At 35.2% G+C, this 16,100-nt stretch overlaps 1 pseudogene; it reads right to left on the bottom strand.

Annotated features, from left to right (window-relative positions):
* Window positions 1–13,187: 13,187 nt before the first annotated feature.
* LOC143556609 (protein transport protein Sec61 subunit beta pseudogene) lies at window positions 13,188–13,613 on the bottom strand (annotated as a pseudogene).
* Window positions 13,614–16,100: the final 2,487 nt, after the last annotated feature.

Genomic DNA, 16,100 nt, shown 5'->3' with positions numbered 1-16,100 from the left:
GTTCGACGCGCGGTTGTTGGTGCAGTTCCCTCGAATGATTCATGCGGGATAGACCGGCACTTTCATTTAATGGGATGAACTCCTTCAACTGACCTGCGTGAAGGTTTGCCACGTTATTGGGTTCGTGCGGGTAAGACCGCCTTCCCACGCAACGACTTCACGTAATGTGAATGTCGTCCAGTGTTGGATAGTTTTAACCGTTCGACGCGCGGTTGTTGACAGGTTATTATTCAGTTTCCTTAATGATTCATGCGGATAGACCGGCACTTTCATTTTTGGGTGCTGAACTTTTTCCCCTTCAACTGACCTGCGTGAAGGTTTGTTACGTTATTGGGTTCGTGCGGGTAGGACCGCCTTCCCATGCAATGACTTCACGTAACTATGCGGTGAAAACCGGCATATTAGTGTCCAGAAAAGTATAAGTGTAAAATCATCAGCTTCGATGTTCTAGAGAGAATCATTTCCATTAGAAGTGGCTCTTGGCCTTTTCTTTACAAATTGGAATTGATTTACATGCAAACTGTGTAAATGAGCTCCCTTCCATGTTGTTGGGATGGGAGCGCCATCGAGCCGACACGCACCTGTTTCGGGATCTCGTTCTTTACGCAGCATGTAGTCTCTATTGAAGCTGACTTTTTATTCGTGTTTACCCCAGCCGTGGTTCCACACGCACCTGCCTGCCTGCTTAGCTTTTATTTCGCCACGAGGTGCGCGAGCGTCCCATCTCTGACGAATGTTTCGACCATGTCTTTTACGTCTATGCATTCTTCAGTGTTGTGGCCTTTTGTTCTGTGATAGTCACAGTACTTGCTCCGATCAGCATCGTGACGATGTCGGATTTCTGGAGGCTTTGGCCATGGGAGCTCTTCAGTAGCAAATATGTCAGTGACGCTTTTGGTAAGTGGCGTCCATCTGGGGTTCCGGTGCGGCTTTACATTATTCCTTTCACCCAATCGGTGCTGTAAGCCGGATGAGGTGTCAAAGTTTACCCTTGACTGCCAAATGCCTTGCTTCCGTTTTTTGTTCAATCGGGCGGTGAGGACGTTGTCCTCTCTCGTCCTCTGGGTGTAAAGGTTTGTGTTCTGCGGAAGGTCTCTACCCAGTTGCTTCTCCGTTTCCGCATAGCGTTTGGCTGCTGTCATGATGCCATCCCATGTGGATGGCATTCCATCTTTACCCGTTAGGGTCCGGATAAGCTCTGGGTCCTGCGCGCCCTGGATGAAGGTTGCGCGAACAAGATCCTCGCTGATATTGCCCAAACTTAACTTCTTTGAGTTGAAGCGAGTGATGAAGTTTGGCAGAGATTCATCTTCTTCCCGTGTGCATTTGAGGATTGTCCATTGCTCCTCGGTATACTTTCGCTGCTGGCTGAAGTGCTGGCTAAACTTCTGCTGGAAGTCTGCCCAGTCGTAAATGTGGTTAACCGGTAAACGATCAAACCAAGCCCTAGCAGCCCCCACCAGCGTCATTTGGAACATGTAACACCACGTGGGTTCCGTCCAATTGCTAACGGTTGCCCCCGCTATGAACCTGTTCAAATGATCGTCTGGATCAGATAGGCCGTCATATGTGCCTATGTTAGGCATTTGTTTAGCACTCTTCGGGGCAATTGCTTCAGCAATGTCCCTTGCAAATTTGGACGTTCCTGCATTTGTAACGTTTGGTCTGAACGTTTTAGAGAAGTCTCGTGGACTTCCATCTATGCTTTTTGGTTTGAAGGCTTGTCCAAAATGCCTTTTCGGTTGGGTTTTCGTTTCTTTACGCTTCCCTTTTGCCTTATGACGAGGGTTCGCGTCGGAGTCGGATTCCTCCGAGTCATCCTCCCAGTATTCGAATTCGTCGGCCTGTTGCACGGAACGCAAGCGTTCGTTCAACTCAGCCTGGAATTCCTTTTGTCGTGCCTCCGCCCATGCCTTGACTTCGTCGAGAGTCTGGCGGGGGAGTCTTCGTTTTTCAAACTGGGTATCGGTGGATCCCAGTAGGCGGTCATTTACTGCACTTGCCCCTGCTTTAGTAAGTGGGGTAGTGTTCGTAAAATTTACTTCACTTGCTCCGGCTTCGGTAGCCGGAGTAGTGTTTGTAAAAACTGTGTTGCCGGTATTCCCCCCAATAGCTGGGGTTGTGGTTACCGGAATTTCTCTAACCATCTTTTGTATAAAGTTTTGAAAAAACTGGAGAAAATTGTAGTTCTAGCTTTATGCACGGATGGCGCCAATGAAGAAACACTAACCGGACCCCGGGCAGGTTACTGGTAACCTGGGGGTTGGAGAGATGTTTCCCACGAGGGGTTAGACCCTTGGAAGATGGTTCTTCTGATAACCTGCAAAACAGACACCGTGAGCTCGTCACTGAGAAGGGGGGGGTTCCTCCTTGTGACCACCCTCCGGCGTGAGAATCAGACTAGATTGCTCTTTAAATATAAAAGTATATTAAGAGATTGCTAGAGCAGATATCAGGTATATTATGATGATAATGTAATAAGATATGATAAGATGAGATGATCATACCATTTGTGGTATTTATAACCGAAGGTAGGTTTCCAAGGGGTTTAGCCGGCCCAACACGCTACCAACTGTAACCTATGCACGTGCCCTGCCTGTGAGTGGTGGATAGGTAGCGGCTGACACAGAGCAGGCGTGTCGTGCACTCTTCCTCTTCTGCCAACTACAGGCTAGGCACGTGGTATGGCAGGAGTTGGTGGGTAGGCGGCGGCTATTGGTCACAGTGCTGTGGCGTGCTGTCTGCCATGCTGCTGTCAGTGAGCTGTCGCATTCTTGGTCAGATCTTTTGTCTGTACCTCGTCAGGTATCACACAAAAGATCCTCCATCATACGGACTGGCTCATTTAGGCGGGAGTTTTCCCCCTCCCGCCTTTGCTCATTCCTTCAGGTGACACTGGGGAGAGTTAAGTGCCTAGTGCGTGTAGCCATGCTGCGCGGGTGGCCTTCCCTCATGGCTTGTATCCGAGGCTGCGGGAACAGGCGGAGTCCTTCACCATGGGAGGCATTTCCTGCGGGACCAGCTTGCATACTGCGCGTAAGGACGTCACTTCTCTGAGCATGGTTGGTCCTGCGGATCCAGTTGGTCTCTGCGCAGACGTCCCTGTTTAAGGTGAGTCTTGCGGGTCCAACTGGGCTCTGCTGGGACCTACCTCTTCACCACCATAAAGTCTCTAGGAGTTGCCCTTAGTAGTGGGCCCAAAAAAAATTTTATGGGTGATGATCGGGGATCTTAGCACTAATTTTAAGGGACGTCGGGATTTTTGCATACGTATAATACTAGAATTATTTTTAAGGTGGGCAGCCGCCTTCATAAAAGAGGCTAAGTCCGGCCCTAGCAAAGATTCTAATCTCATCAACTTGGAGAGAAGTCTCTTTCAAATCACGTATTCTTTCATATGTTAAGGTATCTTGTTCTCTTCAAAGGATCAAAAGGGCATGTTAAATCTTAACTATGTGTCTCAACCTTCCAACATGTAAGTGGTTAAGGGATTTAAATCAAACCATTAATGCCGAATAAGCCGTTATGATTCCATTTTGGTTATTCAGGCTTCTATAAAGGTTATGTATGTTAAAAAGTTGGCACAAATTTGCCATTGTTGAAATTTGAGTATGGATATGACTGATAGATGTATAAGGTTAGGGTTTCACTTCTAGATAGATAGTATTTGAAGATATTTTCCGTTTTGGTTATTTGTTTGTCATTAGAATATCATGTTATGTTAAATAGTTAGCACAAACTCGCTATTATTGCATTTTGAATATATGCATGTAGAATAATTATATGAGGTGAATATTTCTCTTTTGGACAAGTGGACTTCAATTTCTAAATAAAAATGATCTTCTCTTTGACGGTTTAAGGACCTAAACAGATGACCGTATTTTAAGAGGGTTTTTAATTTTTGTGGAGAACTCCTTGCACACAACCTGGATGTAAAATGGTTTGTCGGGAGTTAACAACTTCATTTGACATCAATAAATTCACTACAAATAACATGACTTCCACTAACGAACACATCTCTCAGTATACCATCGATAACAGTGGTCCTGTTAGTAAGCATAATGTGGTTAGTGCATATAACGATGGATTATTGCTTAAATGCAAGGATCACCAACGATCATTTTAGAAACTAAAACGACATAAGAAGTGCATGTTTTTGTAGTGGTATTACCGATGGATCAACAACAGAATATTCACTGATTGATCACCAACTGAGTTTAGCAGCCTATTGTCGGAAAAATATTCCCACGGTATCTTTTTATTTAAAAAAATTAAAAATATATATAAAGGATTTATGTGAATGTTAATAAAAGTTTAAAAAAAAAAGAAAAGAAAAAAAATACTCAAAACAAAAAAAATCAATAGAATTAAGAGTAAATACAAAATAGTGAAGAATTTACAAAAGCAAAGGAGGGTCGTGGGCTAGTGGGAGTCCTGACTCGTTTCGATAATTCAATGCAACGCTCATTGGAAAATCGACATGTTTATTCGATGCAACACTCTTTGGATAATTCGAATTATATATATGTTAAATATGGGTTTGCCCTAGTTTATAATTGATAGATTGGGTGCATAAAGGGATCATTTGCATCCATTTTTTAGTGTGAAGTTTCCTCAATGATTTTAAAACTTTTATTTTCTACGTGTTATGTTAAGTAATCAAAATTATATTATGAAGTTGATTTATTAATATTAATAAAATAGAGTAAATAGTCAACGCATTTTGAATAATGAATTTTGGAACTCGATCAACCGGGCCCTATTAACATGAAATTCGGCTAACACAAACCTTAATGAGTTGTGGAGAATTTTTTTTTTCTTTTTTTGTTTTGAAATCTGACTAACCTGACCCTATTAACCTGAAACAGGAACAGATTGACACAATTAATAGTCTTAATTCCCACATATAATCTTATTATCACGTCATCATTATCTATATGTTTTTTATATAATTAAACAGGTAATTAAATAGTAATTAATTAAAACACTTAGTGATAAAATAGTTACATAGTTAAGTAACTAAATAATTAATATAACAACTCCTTTTAACGTCATTTTTATAACAATTATTTTGGTGTAAAGGCTATTACTACAACAACAATTTTGAAGACGAGCACGATATCGACTCTTATTGCACATTTTAATAATGAATTAACCGTGTTTTAGAAGTTTAATTATATTTTAAATTATGAATCAAATACATTTTGGAATTTTGTTTATATTTTAATTTATGTTTTAATTATTTTTAAGTTATACCTGTATTTTAATTATATTTACTTATATAAGAAGGTAAATTATGTTTAAAAAAACAAATCACTGGACCTCCCAACCTATTGATGCATATTATTTAATTTAATTTACATAAAATAAAAATAACCCACTCATATGTTACTTTATCTAATTTCTTGAGTTTAAGTTTCATAGGTGATAAAGATTAAAAAAAAAACCCACGCTAAAAAAAGAGAAAAAAAAAGAAGAAAAGAAAAACATATGTTTACTTCATTTGAAAATAATAATAACAAACAAGATCACAACTTTATCTCTTTATCAAAGTTATTGTACTTGAATCTCCACTGCTATATTAAAGTTATCCTAACTTATTAAATCAAATTAATTAAAAGGTCTAATAAATTCAAAAAACAATTTCTATAGCATTCTCATTCTTTTTTATATTTTAAAATATAAAATTACACTAAAAGTTATTACATTTTCACTCTCTTTTTCAATTAAATAATATTTTTCAATACAATATCATTATATTTTTTCGCTTCTTCACTCACAACCAATTTTCAAAAATATTTAAAAATTTATAGGTTGCTATATGAACTTTTCAAATATGAAGAAAATCACAACACATTCTTTCTCTCATTTACTCATAACACTCTAACTCACCCTGTACCCTCTGAACGGTGGATGAATTGTGAATGCTCTTACATGGTTAAATACAATAAAATAATATTGACATGAATACTTTCGTTGTTCACTAAAATTGTATAGATTTGGATTTTAAGAGATCAAAAAGTATTGAGTTCCTTTTCCACCTTAGCAAAAGAGTTTGTAACCTCGATCCTATATATTTTAACTAGTTCGATTAGAACCGTTGAAACCCATGCTATTACGAGTGCCTCTAACTTATGTTGACGTTTAAGACTTTACCACACTTGAGGGTGTGTATAAGTAGCCTTATTTCTTGGAATAATATTAATCGGTCACATAACGAGTTAGGGAGTAGAATAAGCATTTTAATCCGTTGAGTTCTCATATGATCACTGCTTTTTTTTTATTTTTTATTTTTAACGGTCAACTTTTATTAACAATGAAACTAGTAAGTAGTAACTCACTAGTCAACATTCAAATGACCAAGTTTACACCGAAACACAATATGAACAGTCATTACAATAAAATTCTTTAAAAAGAAAAGGAACACCGCATATCATAATCCATCGTAACTATTTTGCCTCTATAACTACAAGAGACGTCCTATATCTTCTTTGATAATATTGATCGATGCCCGTGATCCATTAAACATGCTTTCATATGATCAATGGCATACTATCAAATAAAATTCACTTATTATTATTAAAAAAAAAAAGTAAAGATAAAAGCAGACAACATAAGTTGAAGAAATAGTACACACAATATGTGTGTGTAGGGTGGTTTTACCATTTCAAAGGTTGCAGATGGAAAGTTTTGTGTGGATGTTGTGGCTTTTTGTGATGTGTGTGGGGTTGTACTTTTTAACTGGCAGAAAACAGAACTCAAGCCAGGATGAAAAAACAAGAGAGTGTTTGCAGGGTACCACGTGACACGCACGTGATATAGGCTGAATTTGTGTACTTGGTGGGTCCCATGAAAGTGGGTTGGACAATTATAAAGATTTGGGAAGATTTGGGTAAGAAAGGTAAGGTTGATGGGGATGTCAAAGTCTTTCTTTTCTTCTTTACTTTCAAGATCTTAATCGATTACAATTATTTTGGAATTATTAACTTTCATGTCATCCTTTATGGAAATGAAGAGAAGAAACATGAATAAATATATGATGATTTTCTTTTTGTTATATGATATAAAGATCAATAATTTCTTGATATAAATATTAAGTTAAACTTATCTAGTGTCACACCAGTACATATATTGTGTTTTCTTGGCAAAACCATATCATGCATGTATCTCAGCATGCCAATAGACACTGAGATAGTCTATGTTTAACATATCTTAAACCAACAATATTATAAATTGAAGCATAACAAAAGACAAGCAACCGTTTTCATACCACAATATCTTAGAATCAACTCTTATATACCCAGAGGTTGTTTGTTAGCATCTTAAGTCATAATAATTCATTAGGGGCTCTCTCTAATCGATCCGAGGTAAAATGTGTCTGATCTAATTAAAAAGACACATTTTAGTGGTTTATAAAACTTCTTGATGATTAAGTTTCATGTGCTACATTTTAATCGGTCAGGCGTTTACTCAATATTAAAAATTTTTAAAAACACATTTTTAATACAAACAAGTAGAATAGCATATTTGTTTCTTTCGGACAACTTCCAAAGCTGTGTAATTATATTTTTATTATTTTAAATACATAGAATTTGCGAGCATTTTAAAACTCGTGTAGGGGAAATAAACCACGACTTTGGATCAAACATTGCATTATAATTTTTGAAATTTTTGTTGGACTCCATATTGGTTGTGTATTATATTATTTAAAAGTGAGGTCTTAAATTTTTAAAAAATTCATTGGTCGTTATTTTAATTGAATTGAATTAATTTGTTTCCAGTGGCACCGGTCCACCGTAAGGCTTTAAAAAAGTTTCGTTAGACTAATAGAAACCCACAGGCAAATATGAAAATAAATTTAATGAACTTATATACCAACCGTCAATGAAGGTTGAAATACAACTTAAAATGATAATCATGGACTATTCTGTAAGTATGCATATATATCACATGAGTTTTATTCTTTCAAACAGTAAACAATGAACGTCATATCAGCTTTCGTTTTCAACACTCGGTAAGAAAATGGCTTTCACTAATGTAATATTGTTTTATACCACACTATTCTTGTATTTTATTGCAAATAATATTTTTATGTTTTAACAATTTCTAATTGAAAAGTTAAATAAACGATTTTCATTGAATAATTTAAAACATTACATAACAACAATTAAAAAAAGATGTCGTTGAAAAGTCATGTGCTATTTCGTTTATGATGTTGAATATTGACGACTATTAAAATATGCTGATGTCGTGTGTAAATATGTTTCATTGAAGTTACCAATTCAAACACGTGTGAAAGTAGCATACGAGACCAAAATGATACTTTATTTTAATCTTAGCACCAACGAATGATGCACATGGTCCCAGAATACTGAATTGTGAGTTAGTCAATGATGACTGTGTCTAGCACAATCAAACCAAACCCTTATGTGAATGTTACATGTGTTTGATAGGTTATTACTTAATAGGGGATCCTCACATTGGAACTACATATGATTGATTGCTTACTTTACTATAAGGTAAGTTCCTTAAACTTACTCTCCTTTTTTTTACTTTGAGATGTTATTTATGTTTCCATTCACTTTATATACTAAATTATCATATAGGTATGAGACCCAAATAATGTGCAAAAGTGATCAACTTTTCCAAAGTGACTTTATTAATTGATTTCTTGACTATATCATTCTAGCTTTTCATCAAAACAAAAAACAAATCAGCATAGGAGAAACTGATTTCAATTTCACTTCGTCGCGATCTTGTTCTAAACTTGGAAGAAGGTTGATCGATAATGCATGGTTATCGTTGCCATGGTGCTTGCTATTATAGAAGGAGCAATATCGTAGATGGTGGTCAAGCACATTCATACGATTGTTTTTCATGCTTGTGTAATGTTATGTTTTTCTGTGTTTGTTTTGTAGCGATTTGAAATGTTTATAATTTTGTAGCATAGAACACAACGAATGTGAAGAACACTAATGTTCAGTAAGCCAATCATCAACAAATCGATATATCTAACTCTAGTTGTCAATAATATGGTTATGTGAAAAATGAGTTCGGGTCAAAACATGACTTTTTAAGAAAACACATTAATTTCGTTAGGGTCAAAACATGGTTTAACAAAATTGGAGTTGGGTTGTAATGACTTGTTTTAGGAAAAAGTACAAATATAGGTTCACCCGCTATACTTATGACAACTAGTGACAGCTAGGGTGGTGGAGACAACTACGAGGTGTTGTTAGAGGTCGAGGTGGTGGAGACAATGACATCGGCATCGGTGGTGGTGGTGGTGGTGGTGATAGAGGGCCAAAACGGTTGTTGATGGTGGCGGTTGCAGGGTCAATGTTGGCAGGGGCAACGAGATAGGTGCCAACAAACAATGATTATGGATTGTGCTAACTCCTTTAAACTCTTATGAGTTAACTAGTTTTATAATGGTTTTCTATTTTTAACCTGTCGATTAAATGAGTCCTTAATTCCCTTGCATGAGGATCATATTACCCAAGGCAAAAATGTGAAACTCTAGTTTTCATACGCAAAATATTTGCAAGTTTTATCAAACACTAGCATGCATTATGTAACGCACATTAACTAGAAGTAACACGCAAATACATAATGTAGGCACGCCAATCTTGGCCACACTTGAGTCACTTGCATAACTTTTGAGGAATTGTGCATTAAAACATACTCTTAAAACGGACAATTTTTTATAATGCCTATACAAGGAAACACTACGTGCTCAATTTAGTAATATTAGCTACCAATTCACATTCGCTTTACTAATGTAAGTTGAACACCTAATGTTCATTCAAAATTACAGTAAGCGTCGTTATTAGAACCCAAGAAGCAACTAACGACCTTGTTACCACTTCTTTCATCGGAATGAAGAATTTATTTAGTCTCTGGCTTAACCTCATAAAAGATTTAAGCTACCAAAACTCACTTTACACACGTTCAACTGAATCAACATTTCTTATAATAACCAAAAAAATGAGTTTGATCACTTTCCACACCAATATATAAGTCGGGAAACATTTGGATTACTTCTACTAACCACAAAAATGAGTTTGATCACTTTCCACACCAATATATAAGAGGTCTTTTAGATTACTTAAATTATTATTGCACATTTTTGTTTGTCAATCAGCTCAGTGACTCACTAATTTATCATTACGAGTCAATTCTAACAAAAATTATCTCACTATTTTACCAAAAACATCTATCAAATACCTTATAATGGCGACTATAATTGAACTCAAATCAATAAACATACTCTTTCATAAATTTTGACTATACATCAAAACTAGTCAAAATCACGATCAATCTATGTTGTTAAACTTAAATCTAACACGCTGTAACAATCTTTTAGTGTTTCTAAGCTATATTTACTTTCAAATAAACTTTTGATTTTGGAATTATAGATGCTCGTTTACGTTTAATTCAAACTTAAATACTTAAGTCTATGTCTCAAAACCTTTGTACTTCAATAATTGATTTGGTTATCGATTTCATGGATTCTCTTACTTTTACCCTAGTGTGGTGCAATAGAAAGACATACACACGTTTCAATATGCTTCTTTCTTTTTAAAACCAAACCAACGCACTCACACCCTTATCCATGAACTCACATACTTTACCATCCAAGTTAATTTATTTGGATTATTTCAACAATAATCCTAATTGTAACATCCGTTTACTTTCTAGTTCGTCATTTTCTCATTAATTTTATTTGTTTCACCCAACATGGAATTTTTTTGACACAATCTAAAACAAGATCTGCAAATCATTATGTTTCGGATGTTACAATTAACCTTCTAATAAACGGTCCATGTTCAAGTTGACTTGTTAAAATTAAAAAAGGTCGTGTTTGGGCTGACATGTTTAACTCGTTTAACTAAACTACACAACCCATCAACGTGTTTAATTAAACATGAAGACTAACGTGTTTAATTAAACAAGCAAATCCTCTAACCCGTTTAACACATTTTATATAGCCCACTAACGTGATTAACAAAAATAAAGCTTGTATTATTCGCCAACTCGTCAACCCTTTTGACAGGTATATATAAATTCGCTTAAACGGATCATACTCGGGTTACAAGATAAGTGTTTGAGGTTAGAGTGGATATCTTTTACAAGAATACAAATATTGATGTGTCTAGGTTGAACAATTCAACCCGCCAACCAGACAGGAATTCAACTTACGATAAAGTAACCCACAAGAATCCATAAACCAGTTGAGCTTCTTTTCTTTCTCAAGAAGTTGTTGGAATGGAGTCGTGCTCACGTTCACATTTTATTGTGTTACATGGGTGTTAAGAATCGACATTTATGATGAAATAGTGAAACTTATAACTCAAAAGACAAATTATATACTGAGCTTCCTTCGCCATATTGTTTGTCTTTAAGGTTTTGAATATTTTTTATGATGTCAACCATAACTTAAAATAATAAAAAATGCAAGTACTGCGAATAATTGAATCTTTATCATATTCAGAGATCATACGGGGCCTAATAAAACTTTTAGGTACTTATAGGGCACACAAATTGCACCATTTAGAAATTAGAAAGTACGGAATAAACCTTTTTTCTCTCTAAATATTAGATGTTTTGATTGGATGAACCTCACCAGGAAGCAAACCTCCCGCCCTTTCAATGGTTTAAATGCTGGGAGGGCGGGGGGTCATACCAAACTTAAGAGGCCGTTTGGTTCACGGATTCCTTAAGAATTGACGTGGAATTTGGATAAAATCCCTCCAAATCTAATGTTTGGTTGGCACATGGAAGAAATGGTATTAGAACATTTTCCCTTATTTGCCGCAAAGTAGAAACATTCCTAAAAGGAAAATTTTGAAGATTGCCTAACAGAAATCGGTGCTTTTTTCTCTTTTCCACTTCTACCTATTCAACATTCATTCATTGGCTCATAGATGTGCCCATTCAACATCTCTTCTCCAGTTCATATTCTATCACATCGACATCGAACTCTCCATTGTCTTCATCTTTAGCCAATTCTTATTTGGCAATACCGTATTCTTTGTCTCTATCATCTTCCTTTCCTTCGTTCTTCAATTCTTATTTTTTGCGAAGTACTTCATATTCACCACCTTCCTTTGGTAATCAATTCCAGTTCGTTGATCCGCCAGGACCACCACATTCAATATCTTATCCATCTCCATCTTCAATTGTCTTTAATTTATGTCAATGACGTCCTTTATTTACGTCGTTCGCTTTTTTGATTGTGTTTGTTCAATTACACTAGTAACATCTACTTCCTTTTGTTTGTAATTGTTCGATTGCACAGAGACTAGAATAAAGAAACACACATCTTAATGCTGTGTCTCGTAATTGGAGTCCATCGAATTCAATTATATGATTTGTTTCGGTGCTTCATTTGGTCAAGTTTAACATTGCAGTACTGCAAATGGATTGTTATTGACTATTTCACTGCAATCCAACTATCATTCAAAGCAATATCTCAGACCCGAATTCACATAAAGCAATATCAATATAAAACTATATTTGCCTGTATCTGCTGCTTTTATATATAATTTTTATCAGATGCAGATATTGACTTCATCTGCTGCTTTTAGATCAACTATATCAAAGAGTTCCAATGTTTTGTGCCTACCGTTAAAACACGTATGACAAACATCTATTCCAATTCTTTTGACAGGCCATAGTTCCATCAAGAACATTATGCGAACTGAACAGCCCCTTAAAAACTTTCTTGTAGGATATATTTGCGGGTTAACAAGTTTATAGAATGTATTCAAAATTCACAGAGCCAAAACTTCGGAAAAATTTAGAGACTTGTCTTGTAGAACATGTCTTTTATATATAAAACGTATGTTGGATTCTCTAAGTTAGCATGAGAAAAAAATAGTGAATTTAACTAGAAGAAAATGTGATTTTTAGACAAAAACAATAATTTTCAAACAATTAAGCTAAAAACAAAACTCAGAAATTCTATAGGAGAAAGACATCGGCATATGAATGAATGTAAATGAAGAAAATGAGTGTGTGCGTTTGTTAGTCGATTACCAAAGACTTGGTTCTAAAAGTTAATTGGATTGATTAGCATAACTGAAAATAAACAGAATAAAATGAAATGAACGGAGATAATTAAACAAACAAGAAATGCGTTCATGCCCTTTCGTCTAATAATAATAAACAAACTAGATGCTAGATTCATTTATAGGACTATTCATTAACTAGCCAAAGCGGTTTTTATAAATAAAACATAATATATATAATTCGAACAATATTAAAAACCAAAAGGAAAACGAAACAAAATCCCGGGCCACTTAACCGAAATAAAAGCAGAACTAGACTTGGCTTAATCTTTACGGACAAAGTAGAGCTTACCCATGACATGAAGTACAGCAACAAAAGCAATGAATCCAATGCTCATCACAAGAACAACATTTGGAGAGATCTTCAATCCAGGTGCATCATCCGTGTAGAATTGAAGCATGTTTCCAGCTGTCCCACCTGCCACACCTCCGGCACCACCAGTTCTTCTCCTTCGTAAGTTAGCGGCAGCTGCTGCTGCACTTCCTCGTGGTGGAGCTGCCCCGTTTAAAGCCATTCTGTTGCACCAAAATGTTATGAAGAGTGGAAAGCATTAGCTTCCAGTCTAAGATTTCAAATAGAGATGCCAATTTTTACCAATTTACATAGAAAAGAGTCAATTTGGGTTGAGTTTTATCACAAACAAGTCAAATACGTAAAGATTCAGTATTTGAATTGGCTCAGTTAAACTGAAATCTGGGCCAAACTGAATTCGAATTTGAGTTTGCTTTCAGTTCTTTTAATCAAGTCAGCAATTGATTCCCCACTAGGTATGAGGTAAGTTAGAGATTTAATGCACTCTGAAACTAACATCTACCACTAACTTGTGATCTTTTTTTCAGACCGTAAGGATTTAATTTACAATAAAACACTAAAACCTCAATAAAATATAAATACCTTCACTATATCAATATTATAACAATAACAATTTGGTACTGGAGAAAGTTATTCATTTATAGAGGCTTACAAAGAGTATTAAGCATTGATGAATAAGTAAGAGCATTCATCGGTTCAGTTTTCGGTGTGTTTGGTTTAACAGTTTTTTAGGGCGGAACCAAATTGAGTTCAGGTAGTTCAAAGGAAAAGAAAAATAAAACGAATAGCCAATAAATGTTATTGGATTTGATTGGGCTGAAATTGTAATTGGATTGGACCAAATTATAAAACTTAAATAGCCCCTTATTTGTTATTCGGTTTGAACCAAGTTCAGATTTTTGGAACTGATAATCCAATTCGGTAACCGAGTAACTTATAAACAATAATAAATCTCTACTTGGATCAAAAGGTAAATTCATCACAACTTTAGGAGATCTAGTTAAGCAGCAACAATATGGGTTAATGCCATGCCAATTGTTAATCAGCATTTAAGAAAATAAATTCATGAAAGCAGTCAAAGTACAAGCAAACAAGATGCATGCATAAACTATAATTTAACTAGAAACTAGTCAAAAACAATTTTGAAATGCCAACTTCCAAATATGGATTTTCTAAACGTGGTTGATAGTAGGTGTGTTCATAAGCTGTTGAAACCGAGCGAACCGCCCAAACTGAAAAAAGTCTTCCGGATTGAGAATTATACTGTTTGGTTCTGCTGGTTTAATCTAGCCAACTGTTTGGAACCAGGCATTTAACCTTTTTTAAATTTTTTTGATACTAATAAACCATCTTTGTTATTAAATATGTTAATCCAAACTAATGATTTTGAAAACAAAAATCAGCCCAACCCTGTGGAACCGTTAAAAACAAGCCGAACCGGACCTTGAACACCCTAGTTGACAATCTTTTAACCTTCATTGATTTAATAGTTGAACCAAAAAGTGGTGAAACTTTGAGGATGAAGCCACATTATCAATTCGTATTGTTAATTAGAATTAATCCGTTTACAGGGCCAGCAACCCAAAGATTACATTTGTAGTTACTTGTAAATAGTATCACTAGCATGAACCAATTTACTTAATTTTCAAGTTAAAAATTCTAGAGCAAGTCTGACAATCCACATAAACATCCGAACCAAAGAACAATTTCAACTACTACTTCATCTAACTTTCAATCAAAATAATCCTAAAAACAAACTATAAGCTTTCATTCATCGATCAAATTCTACAATTCGCGATCAAAACAAATGATAAGGTTTGATTCATCCATCAAACAGATCTAAGTTAGGGTTCTACAAACTGCATATCACGATTAAAGACGAAAACATAAGAAATTCAATAATTCATCGAATCAATTAGTGTTCTACAGTTGTACGAACTTCAAATCAAGATTATTAAACTAACATAAAACCAAGCGATTAGGACTTAATTATCAAACAGGTCTAAGTTAACTACAAATCAAAATTAAAATTACCAAAACACAGATGTAAAAGAACTAAAAACATTTAACTAAACGAAACCTAACCTTTGTTATTATTATTATTGCAGAGAGAGATCAGAAAATTGGATTACAGGTCTCCTCTCGTTCGAAGATCCGATATTTTCGAATGGTTTACTTTCTGGCGATAAACTATTTGCAAGTTGCCACATCATTGTATCCAATCACTATTTGCCACGTGGATATTATTTTTATATTGTTGTTGCAAAATGGGCCTGTAGTTGCTTCAAACGTCGACTTGAGTCCAAACGCGGCCCAGTGGTGAATTTTTTTAATTATTTAGTAAGAATAACTTAATGTATAATAGGTATGCAAATCACGCTCAAGCTCATTTACAAAACGTTCAAGCCAAAAACAAAAACACTAAAAGTCAAAAACAAAAAATGGCTCAAATGTTAAAATCCAATAAACTCAAATCCATGTCAGTTTTTCATAATATGGGGGAAAAACCATAATACGCTCACTAAATGTTTTTCATAAGAACAGTAAAATTGAACAATTAACAATTCAAATATGTTTTTCAGTTCAGAGCTGATTATTAATTGGCTATATATTGACGATTTCGAGATAAGTTGTTGAGATTTTATGAATAAAGGTATTTTTGTACATAATGTACGTTAAAAAAATTATTGTATTTTATCTTTTATTATTATTTA

Source organism: Bidens hawaiensis, unplaced genomic scaffold (assembly GCF_021521415.1).
Source record: "Bidens hawaiensis isolate Kalapana, Puna unplaced genomic scaffold, B.hawaiensis_p1.1 tig00018657_1, whole genome shotgun sequence".
In the NCBI taxonomy this organism is placed as follows: Eukaryota; Viridiplantae; Streptophyta; class Magnoliopsida; order Asterales; family Asteraceae; genus Bidens; species Bidens hawaiensis.
This window is presented reverse-complemented; position numbering and strand designations above follow the sequence as displayed.